This window comes from Ixodes scapularis, unplaced genomic scaffold (genome assembly GCF_016920785.2).
Source record: "Ixodes scapularis isolate PalLabHiFi unplaced genomic scaffold, ASM1692078v2 PGA_scaffold8__174_contigs__length_109621045, whole genome shotgun sequence".
Lineage (NCBI taxonomy): Eukaryota > Metazoa > Arthropoda > Arachnida > Ixodida > Ixodidae > Ixodes > Ixodes scapularis.
The window spans coordinates 109043578-109054034 of record NW_024609883.1 but is presented as its reverse complement, the minus strand read 5'-3'; the positions used below and the strand labels follow the sequence as shown (position 1 = coordinate 109054034).

Below are 10457 nucleotides of genomic sequence, written 5' to 3'. Positions count from 1 at the left end.
AATAGATTCGAGCAGCGATGCGCGAGAAGGTAACCGTGACGTAACATGCCTCGAGCCTCATATCGGGAGAGGAGCTTTCGAGGTAGTTACTGCAGTTACTCAAACTTTCTCTTTCCCCTTCCCTTTTTCAAAAGAACACGTCAGCCGGCGCTAACTTTTCATCTCGGAAGAAGAAGGAGGCTGACTTCGACCCAACTAGTCTCCGGGCAGAATAAACACAAGTATATTTACCAACACGCTCGTTTTTAATGTCAGTCTCCGGGCTTTGCTGTTTCCAAAAGAGATAACCCTTCGGTGTTATCTGATCTCCGCGGAGAGAGATGTTCGCCGCGTCAACGACACAATCGTACCATTTCACTCCTCGTGACACGGGGTGCGCTGCTCGCTTTACTGTCACGGGCCGTCCTATCTAACACAACGAGCGCGAAAGGTCGTTGTCATCTGCTGGTTCCGAAAGGGCGGGACGTTCATATAGGCCAATGAAGGCCCCGAATCAATACGACGTCGGCCGATTTCTACACATTAAAAATTTACGACGCCTGCTGATCTGTTTAGAAGTGTTGCTTTCTCTTTTGAACTCCTCCAATGTATCTTGCCGCCTATAATAAAATTTAATTAATCAATAAATAGAACAGGGTGGAACTACTGTATTTCATTTTTATTCGGGAACGTTGAAAACTGGCAAAAAATGTTTTACCGTTTGTGAAGGCGTAAGTCAATTTCGAGTCGTAAAAACACGTTTTTGTACGCTATTGACGCTTAAATATAGAACATACAAACAAACTACACACTTTATTGACTTGCTTTTCGTGTAGACAACTACCATATCTACATTTTAACAAAAAATAAAAAAAATTAAAAATAGGTTTTTTGAGAAAATCGATTTCAAAAATGGTACTTTTTGGTTTTCGCATAATATTAACGTAAATGTCCCGCAAAAAATATTTTATAAAACAGTGTCATTCTATATTATATATAAAGAGAGTGTTTTGGGCTCTCCGTGGACATAAAAAATATTAATGTAACCCAAGTAGATCGCCAGTAATTAGTTGTCAAAGTTCGTCAACAATTGACCGGAAGGGCGTTTTTGACATTTTTACAGAAAAACAGAAAAAAGCCTAAAATTGTGTTATTGTATTAGAGCCTTTCAGATGTGTTCACAGAGTGCTTGAAAAAAGTTAATATAATGTGGGCTGAAAATCCACGGCGGGAGGTTGAGCGAAACATCCGACCCACGACGCATGTGAAAAACACTGCTTTCTGCCGCGGCCTCTTTGAAAATTCGTAAGTCGAAAACGAAAAATCTGACGAACTTCCGGTTTGTGGCTAATGCATTTTTAGAGACGACGCCATAACATAGATTTTTTTTCAGCGAAATTAGAAATTCGACCCTTTTTGCCGGCACGATTTGATATGAAATCACCCATATATGGTGATTCAAGTCACTGCTGCCAGCCGTTGCTGCCGGCAGTAGCCCTAGCAAGTTTCTTGGCCTTATTTTTTTTACAAAAAGAGAGCTACGCTTTGTAATTTTACAAGAAAAAACCGACCTGTGAAATACACCTTTGACGAAATTAAAGTTTAGATTGGTATACGTGCAGGCGTCGATTTTTACGGTCCGTTTTAGATCGAACCTGGTGACTTGAACCACCCTATATATATATAACTGAGAAGAAAAGAACCCTTAGTGAAAACAGCAACAGACGATTTATTTTTGACGTTTCGGCCGGACTCCGGCCGAAACGACGAAAAATAAATCGTCCGTTGCTGTTTTCACGAAGGGTTTTTTTCTTCTCAGTTATATACCCACGCCTTCGGCCTCCCGCCACCATGCCCGTTGTATATATATATATATATATATATATATGGATGGGTAGGGCAGCTAAGCTTCCATGCTTCCTAGCGACTCCGTCCACGAGTTTAGTTTTTCAAAGTATCGACTGTTGATGATGCAACACTTCTTTGCAACATTTATGGTGATATATAGTTAATGACCAAGAGCAAAGCGCCAGTGCCAAATGCAGTTGAGAAATATAATTCAATGTAGGCGAGTTCTGATAAATTTAGGATGCGTTCATGTCCAGACTTTTTTTGTAACTTTCTTTTTTTTTTAATTTTGGAAAAACTGGGAGCAGAGTAAACTCAAACTAAAAAGTTCAAGGAATTGTGAATCTACGAAAAATAAACCGCGATAAACCTCAATTTATCGACGTAAATTAAACTCCGAAAAACACGGAATCCTAATCATAGGAGGCCTCGGAAGAATTCGAGTCCACGTTCGTTGGGTCGAAGAAATCTCGTCTCACCTCTTCTAACCGGAGCTGGCGACGCAGCATTAAACACCACGTACGGGTCTCGGTAACTCCTCAAAAATACAAAAAAAAAAAAAAAATCTACCAGCGTTTAAAAAAAAAATTTAAAAAAAACTGCGGCGTGTTTTTTTTTTTTTTTTTAGTTTTTACACGGAGAAGCCGAGTGACCTGCGAAAAAAGAATTGCTCAAAAACCTACTAAAAGCAGTTACGCGACAACATCGTGTGACTCGAAGAATATGTTTGGATTTGAAACAGTTAACTGCGGTGTAAGTTCATAATATCAAGTTCTAAACAAATTGATAGTTCTAGTTTTTTTTGTTTTTTTTTTTATTGTAAACTCTTATCTATGAAAAACTGGATGTGGCTTTTATTCCTAGGAAAGCTGTACTATGTTATCGTGACCCGACGTCCACTTCGCGACACTGTTAGGGCGAACGAGCCATCGCCGCTTTTCTCTGCTTTTCTCTCCGTATATCGAAGGACTGCCACCAAGACTATTTGTAGGATCCTATCGAGAAAATAAAAAACGGATTTTTCGACCCGCATAAATAAATGACGCATCGCAGCAAGCTGAAACTTTGTGAGATTGTGACGCTATAGCGGTGGGATTAAATGCCGAAAGTTTGAGCACGAGACGTTACCTAATTCAAAAGATGAGAAAAACCAACTTCTCTATGAGCCGACGTCCACCGAAACCCAATTTTCACCAAACTAAAACTCATAATCGGTGCAACATTGTATGTTTTTCGTAGCATGGCTGACTTTTCCCCAACACGTCCCCGAGCACACCAATGCTCTTGGTGAAGAGGGCCGTGTCGTTTCAGCTCGGAGACATTGGGCACGCTGCAGTTGCCCGATTGTCTCTTGCACTGACCAGAGCACCCCTTGGTGGGTAAGCCACGCAGACCCAGACCGCCAAAAGACGGTGTCCCTTCTTGAAGCAGGGAGCTGCACTCTCCAAGCATTTCTAGCACTTTATTCAGATTATCTTGGCTGGTGCAGTAGTAGGATAAGCTTTTTCCCCTTTCGAATTCGGCTAGGGCTTTTGCTTTCAGCGCTTCTATTCCCAACTTTTCGTGACGTTCCAAGTCTGGGAGTGCGGTTGGCATTGCACTCTTCACTCACATTAGCCGCAACATGTCCACAGCTTTCCGACGGGGTGGCTACTGCAACATCTGTGACAGTTAAGCTGTCAAGGCTCATCAAAGGGCCATTCCTATAAGAGGCAGCCTGTCGAAGCACCAATCTTGGATGTGCAAAAATATGGCACAGAAGTGCTTGCAGGGCAGTCTTGTCTTCTGAAAATCTGGACAACTGCAGCTCGGTGTGGAGAACCGCACAAGGTAAGAAACATTTGCCGATGCAGCACTTTGAACGTGAAATATGCCACTAGGCTCATCTGTTGTTATGTGGTCCTCAGCAATGTCCTCGGCAGCATGTAGCCTTGCCATTATGTGTTTGACCACAGCAGGAGGCCTGTTGTGCTGTCGGTACAGACAAGTGGTAAACTCTGTAGTCTGAAAAGAAGTGCAAGTTGTCTCTTGAGAAATGCATCTCTCTATCGCTCAGAAAAGTCTTCAACGTCTGCAGCAGGCCTGTCAGGCTCTTTCGTCCACTGTGGAATTTCAAGAAGTGCTCTTAGAGCATTTTGTTTTGGGCTTCTGTTCCATTATTAGTTCTAACAGTTAGCTCACTCCTAAAGCAGGAAGCCCACATTTCTTTTACGTTCAACCACGGTCCCTCCACATAGCTCTGCAGCTTTCGATTTGATTTCCAGACGGTGGAAGCTTTGAGGCACTCGAGTGCAGTATTAAAATCGTCTTCGGAACTGGCATGCGCAAGTCTACGAAGGAGACCCAGCAGTGCGTCTTTGTCAGCTACCCCATTTTCCCTCTTTCTGCACCACCTTTCCCAAGCTTGCTTGCGATGAAAGTCACAAAGAGCAACACGGCTCTCGGGAAAGACTGAGGAAATTGCCTTAATCTCGGCATTGCTGAAGTCAACCATCCAGAACTTAGGACTAAGATCTGGGCACCATTGCCGAAACAGCTCCAATGCCTCTGCAATACACTCCACAGTTTCAAATTGCACAATAAACACACCGACAATGATATAACCCGTGGGTGCTTTTGCCACAAGAAACAAAAAGGGGCAGGGCATAGTCAGTCGTTTTGTTTGTCGCATCAAGACAAATCACATCTCCTGCATATTTCTGCATTGCAGATTTCATGAAAGCTGTCTGATGACAAAACAGAAGTGTTTCATCACATTCCTTTGCCGTTACTTACAACACCTCATCATCCAAAGCCAAAGCATTTGTTGCTACTGCTTCGGAGGTGCTTTGGAGCTCCTCGGAGCTAGGTGTATCATGCACCCGATAGGGGCGGAAAAAGTAGTTTGCAGCTGGGTCACTCTTTTTCATTTCTTCTACCAGTTTCAGGACATTCTCCTGGTCAGAGGAGCTGAACCGGTCTTTACAGGTGGCACTCTGAATGTGTGTGGATAGATCCTGACGTGTGGGATAAAATGCACGGCAAGAGTCAGATGGTTTTTGTTTGCCAGCAAAAAGCACATCCTCTACAAAGAAACGGAGGCATTTCTGAACCTCATTCACCGACGTGACGCTTTCCTTTACAAGCAACTTGAATTTGGATGCAACATCTGCATCCATTGGTTGTGCATAGCTAAGGGCCATGCCGAACTGGTGATTGCAGTGTGCATCTTTCCCAGACATGCTTACGTAAATTCTTTGCTGACACACCACCCCAGCACCATCTTCAGCTGACAGTGCAGTGCGCAGCCTGGACAGAGTGGCCTTGGAAATTTCTTTCTTCTTCCGTTGAGTGCAGTAGTGGAAGATCCATCTAAAGGTCATAATAAGACAGAATATGCTTGTAACATCAACCAAACTTCTACCAAGGAGAAGTAGTCAAACTTTGTTAGTACGGAGGTTCTCGAAAAATGCTTCAGATGTTTTGGAATCAATATGAAAAAGTTTCCTTTTTTCTGTAAGCTGTATGTTATTGTACCTGCTATGAAGTGTGTGTTTGCACATCATAACTGCATCTACAGGAAAATAAAGCTACATAGACAATGAAGAACATTTTTGGGTTGTGAAGAACAGGTACAGCTCAGACTTGCTCTTTCTGCAAACATACTTATTTCACCTTAAGGCACCAAACAGGCACATCACATAAAATCAAAGGACGAAGTGTCAGCATATTAACTCTGCGCGTATGTGAACATGTGTCAAATGAAAAGAGAAACATGAAAAGTCCAACATTAAATGAAAAGCAGCAGTAAATAGCAAAATAGTGTAAATGCAGCATATAACGAAAAACAAAATAAATAACAAGATCAACTTTAATTATGTATTTTTATAATAAGCTTTCTTATGTTAAATCACTTTTGTTGGTGGAATGAGGTATCCTCCACTAGTGAACATAAGGTTTGCAGAATCCCTCTGACAACACTTCTGAAAACAACAGGTAGTAAAAGCTGATTGTCTAAGCATCTTGATATTATAAAGTGCAGATGTGTGCAATTGTCCCAAACTTTCTCATGTTACTTCTAATGTCAGTGTATGCAATTGTAAATTCATGAAATACGAGTCAATGAAAAAAAATGTGAATAGTTTTCGAACTTTAGAATTTTAGCCCCGTGCAGTGGGCTTCCCCCACGGCACAGGTGTACTGAAACGAAGCAACACAATGGCAGCAGTTTCATTAGCGTATTGAGTAGACATGTGGAATGCACTGTTATTACACTAGATTTCTTTCTTGATTGGGAATGCCATTTATGAATAAGAAGAAGAAACTAGATGGTGCTATGGATGCCAATTATGGCCTAGTCTGTACTTTTCATTTATTAAAAGGTTAACAAAGAAATGCTTATTTGAAGCTGCTGCATTGCCTGCATTGCATTGTCAAAATACCATTTGAGAAACTTGTTTAAACCTAAATAGATTATAAATTTGAAATCAATGTTTTATATATCTTTTAATAAATCTCAAGCTCGAAATTACTTGATTCGTTAAAAATTATTCAAACAGTTTGACAATTAGAATTGATCTGTGATGCTATGCAAAGAAACACTAGTAAGGTGATTTTAAATTTCCCTTAACATTGAAAAGTACTGTTTACACTGTAAAATATTTGTATTTCCAAATAGCACAGAAACGGCATTGCTGGTTCTTAGTAGAGCACATCAGCTCTCAATATAAGACTCTCTGGGATATTTATCATGGAAATAGCTCTTCCCAACAGCTTTTGCTATGGTAACTTGTTAGCAGAACCATGGCTAATATAAAAAAGACATTCCACGGGTTTTAAATTCCTACTCCAGTTTCCTACTACTGAGACACAAGTTCATTTGTCTTTACGTAAACAAAACCCGAGACTCAGCAACACAGAAGGAGGCAAACACACAGAGCGTCTCTGTGTTCTCGAGTCTCGGGTTTTGTTTACGTAATGAATCACCACCAGCTGGCTTGTTCTTAAGTATTATTTAATTGGTCCCCTCATTGAAATTTGGTTTGTGTGTATAGAGTCATGAAGCAGCACAGATCAACCAGTTCGCTTTTTAAAAAAGTAGGTATGCTCCAAAACCATATTCTCTTTGGCTTTTAACTGCTTAAAAGATAATATTAAAAGTTGGAACGAACAACCAAAATAACAAGTGTGTACGACAGTACCTTGTAGTCGGGGAACAGTTCGACCTTCTTGACGTGCATTGTTGCTGTGCACCCCTTCTTTTTTGAAGCTTGCAGCTTTGTCTTCTTCCTTGCAAAGGTAGCGTCAGTCCAGTCAGTTGCATGACTTACCTGTAGGCGCAGAGTGGACAAAAAAGTATCTTTCATTATATCGCAGTGTTCGGGTTCAATAATTCCTTTAAATCATTCCTTCGCATTGTACGGTTAAAGCACTTGTCGAAACATATAGTGTCGAACTTTAATTGCAGCACAGTAGAGAAAAACAGTTTATCGGTCAACAGGTTATCTTAGGGATAGAAATGTGCAGTAAAATGTAACAAAAGAGTGTTTTATTCGCAAAAACACGGACCTGTTTTTTTGTTTGAATGAACATTGTGACGCTCTCTTCCAAATATGCACCCTTTGCTCATTTCGGAAACAATCCGAAACGGCACATCAAACTCGATTGGCGCAGCTCCACTCTTAGCACCACACATCAGTCGTGCTGAAAGAAGAAATAAATAGAACATTCAAGCAAGATATTGTGAGAATAATGATAGCTAATCATCCTTAAAAAAAGGCAATTGAGACACGCAGAACAGCAGAACAGACCAACTCTATTCATCTGTGAAATATTCATACGACCCTGAGAATATTACTCATGTTCGCAAGAATGTTGTGATAGCTGATTGCTCCCACTGAAATTGGTGCGAACGATTTTCAATTCATGTACAAAAAACAAAACAAAAAAATATAGATCGTGGCCGTCTTCTTGTCTAACATACATATTTACTTTTCTGTTCGGCATTTGATGTAAAACATATTAATCATACCTAGATTACTTAATTAGATAACTAACAAATAAATATTTCCACTGGTTCCGTATTTTTCTTTTTTTATAATAAAAATACGGTGAGAATTTTACATCGCATCCTCATTTTTATAATGAGGTTTTTCGCCTCCCTCTCCCCACCCAGACCGCAGAGTCATCCTTTCAAAATAAAGATTTATAAGAATAATAATACTAATAATAATACTACTACTACTACTAATAATAATAATAATTAAGTGGCTGAGAGCTCTCCTGGAATTTTTGCTTTAAGTTATAGAAATAAAACGATTTTCCTCAAAACAACTTATAAAAGACACTTCAACAAAAAAAAAGGTTTCTTGCTACTTTGTTATAATACTTTGTAAACACTTAGTATTCATGCAAAAGTTTCACCTTCCTAACATTAATATTAGAGAAAATATATGAAACCCGTGGCCACAATTAAAACCTACTAGAATATAACTGGACAAAGGAATAAAAATTCATAACGAAAAAAAAACAGCGCGACTAGGACAAGGACAAAAGGAAGAGATACACAGCACAAACACTGACTAGCAACTCAATTATTATTTGAACGAAAACATGATTTCATTCCAATAATTGAGTTCCTAGTCAGCTCTTTAATTCCTTGTGTCTCTCCCTTTGATCTTTGTCCCAGTCGCGGTGTTTTTTTTTTTTTTTTTTCATTATGAGCGTTATTTAGTTGTTAATTATCTAATAAAATAAGTTAGCTATGATTATCATATTTTACCTGCATATGCCCAACGACAAAGCAAATGTGTTAGCCCAGTTTCTTCAAGTTATTTATATTTAGTTGTTTTTTTTTGTGAATAAATTTAGAACTGTTCGCACAAATTTTAACGGGATTCATTTTTGTTTTGGTTTTTCTACGAAACTAGTATTCTAAAAAATCGCTGTATACTTTATCGTGTTTAATTATTCACTAAACCTCTATGATATCCACGGTTGATAAGAAAAAGAACCTAATCTCTCTTTCACGGAGATTATGAGAGATATGTCATCCAATACCAAATATTCCACTTCTCACAGTTATCCTGAACTTTTCTGATATCGCGTGAAGATGATTATATTCGCCACAAAACTAGAGTGATTTACATATGTCATATGCGCTTACCTTTCGAATCTTGATCATCGCTGTAGCGTGAGGACTCGGTTTGGTACGATACATTTCTTGTCAACAGTGAGCGTCCAAACTCTTTGAACGTGGTATCGTCGTCGAGATAACTTATCCATCGCCCGTCACTCTTCTTCGCGTCTTTTAAGTACTTTCTTATAATGTTCTCTTCCTCGCGCAACTCCTCAGATGACGCACTTTCTAAGCATTCAGATACCGAAGCAGGATCCATCGCCGGAACAGCTGGTTTCGGTGGGAGTTTCGTTTTCTCAAAGTGCGCGGGAAGTTTGCGAGCGCATGCGCACAGAATCTACAACCTAGTGGCTGTTTCGATATTTGACAAATTTAAGAAACACACGTAAACTACCTGCGTTACAAAAAAAAAAAAAAAAAAAAAAAAAACTAAACACATAAAAAAAGCAATCGAAAGCTACATTGTTGACCTAAAGTAAGCAAACGTCACATCCGGGATTTTTTTCTTTTTTTGTACCGAAGCGACGTCCGAAAACCCGCTCCTTTTTCGAATGAACCGGCTCCAAATTTCCGATGCGACATCTTCTTCGATTCTGGTAAATTTACGTTGTGTGGGAGCTGCTGACTGTCTGAAAAGGAACGTTGAGACATTTCAGAAGGGAAAGGATCCGAAAAAAATCCTGTCATCGCCGCAAGGAGCGCACACGAGCAAGAGATGGGTCGACAATATTAAGCCTCGTCCTGGTGCCGCTGCTCTCGTGTGTGTGTGCAGTGGTTCTTTTAATCCTCCTACCCGTCGTTTTTTTTTTTTTTTTTTGTCGTCACAGCAATTTTGGGTAGTTCTTTTTTTTTTTTTTGCGTGTGTGTTCGCTTGATACTACGGCATTTACACGGATTCGCGAAACCAGTCCTGCGACAGTTTGAGTGACGTGTGGCAACTATAGTCAACGATGGCACTGGTCGATGGCCTCTCTCGGCAGAGAGCGACTTCTTGAAGTTCGTGTTCAAATGTTTTCGTGGTGGATCTTGTGGGACGTATCGATACGATCGACAGGTGAGAAACAACTTGTTTACGGGCTTTCATGGTCATGTAAGACCCTGTACAAAAATGTCAGATCGGAGCGGGTCCAGTTCGGATCCACGCGGTGGACAGTTCAGATCCGCGCGAATCCGATCTGGTATCGCGCGGTTCTGGGTCTAACCAGTCCGATCCAGTGGGACGCAACCTGGAACCGCACGGTGATGGGTGGAGGTCTGCTCCCAGCCAGCGGTGGAGAAGGGGGGGGGGGGGGGGGGGGCGGCGGCGGCGGCGGCGGGGGGAGTCAGCGGGGAGCTTCTGCGGTTTCTCGCAGGTCACGCAGGGACAGGCGCATCCGCGACGCAGGCGCTTGCGGGCGTTCTCCGCGCGTGCGCCTGGATTTGTCTGTTGCAGTCGGCGGCAGCGCTCCGAGAGTTTAGGTTCTTCGCCCTCGTCGGACTGTTGGCCGGCGCTCGCCCGGCGGCGACGTTCGCG

General features: G+C 41.2%; 1 pseudogene; it reads right to left on the bottom strand.

Moving 5' to 3' along the window:
* Positions 1 to 2458: 2458 nt before the first annotated feature.
* LOC121833653 lies at positions 2459 to 5189 on the bottom strand (annotated as a pseudogene).
* Positions 5190 to 10457: the final 5268 nt, after the last annotated feature.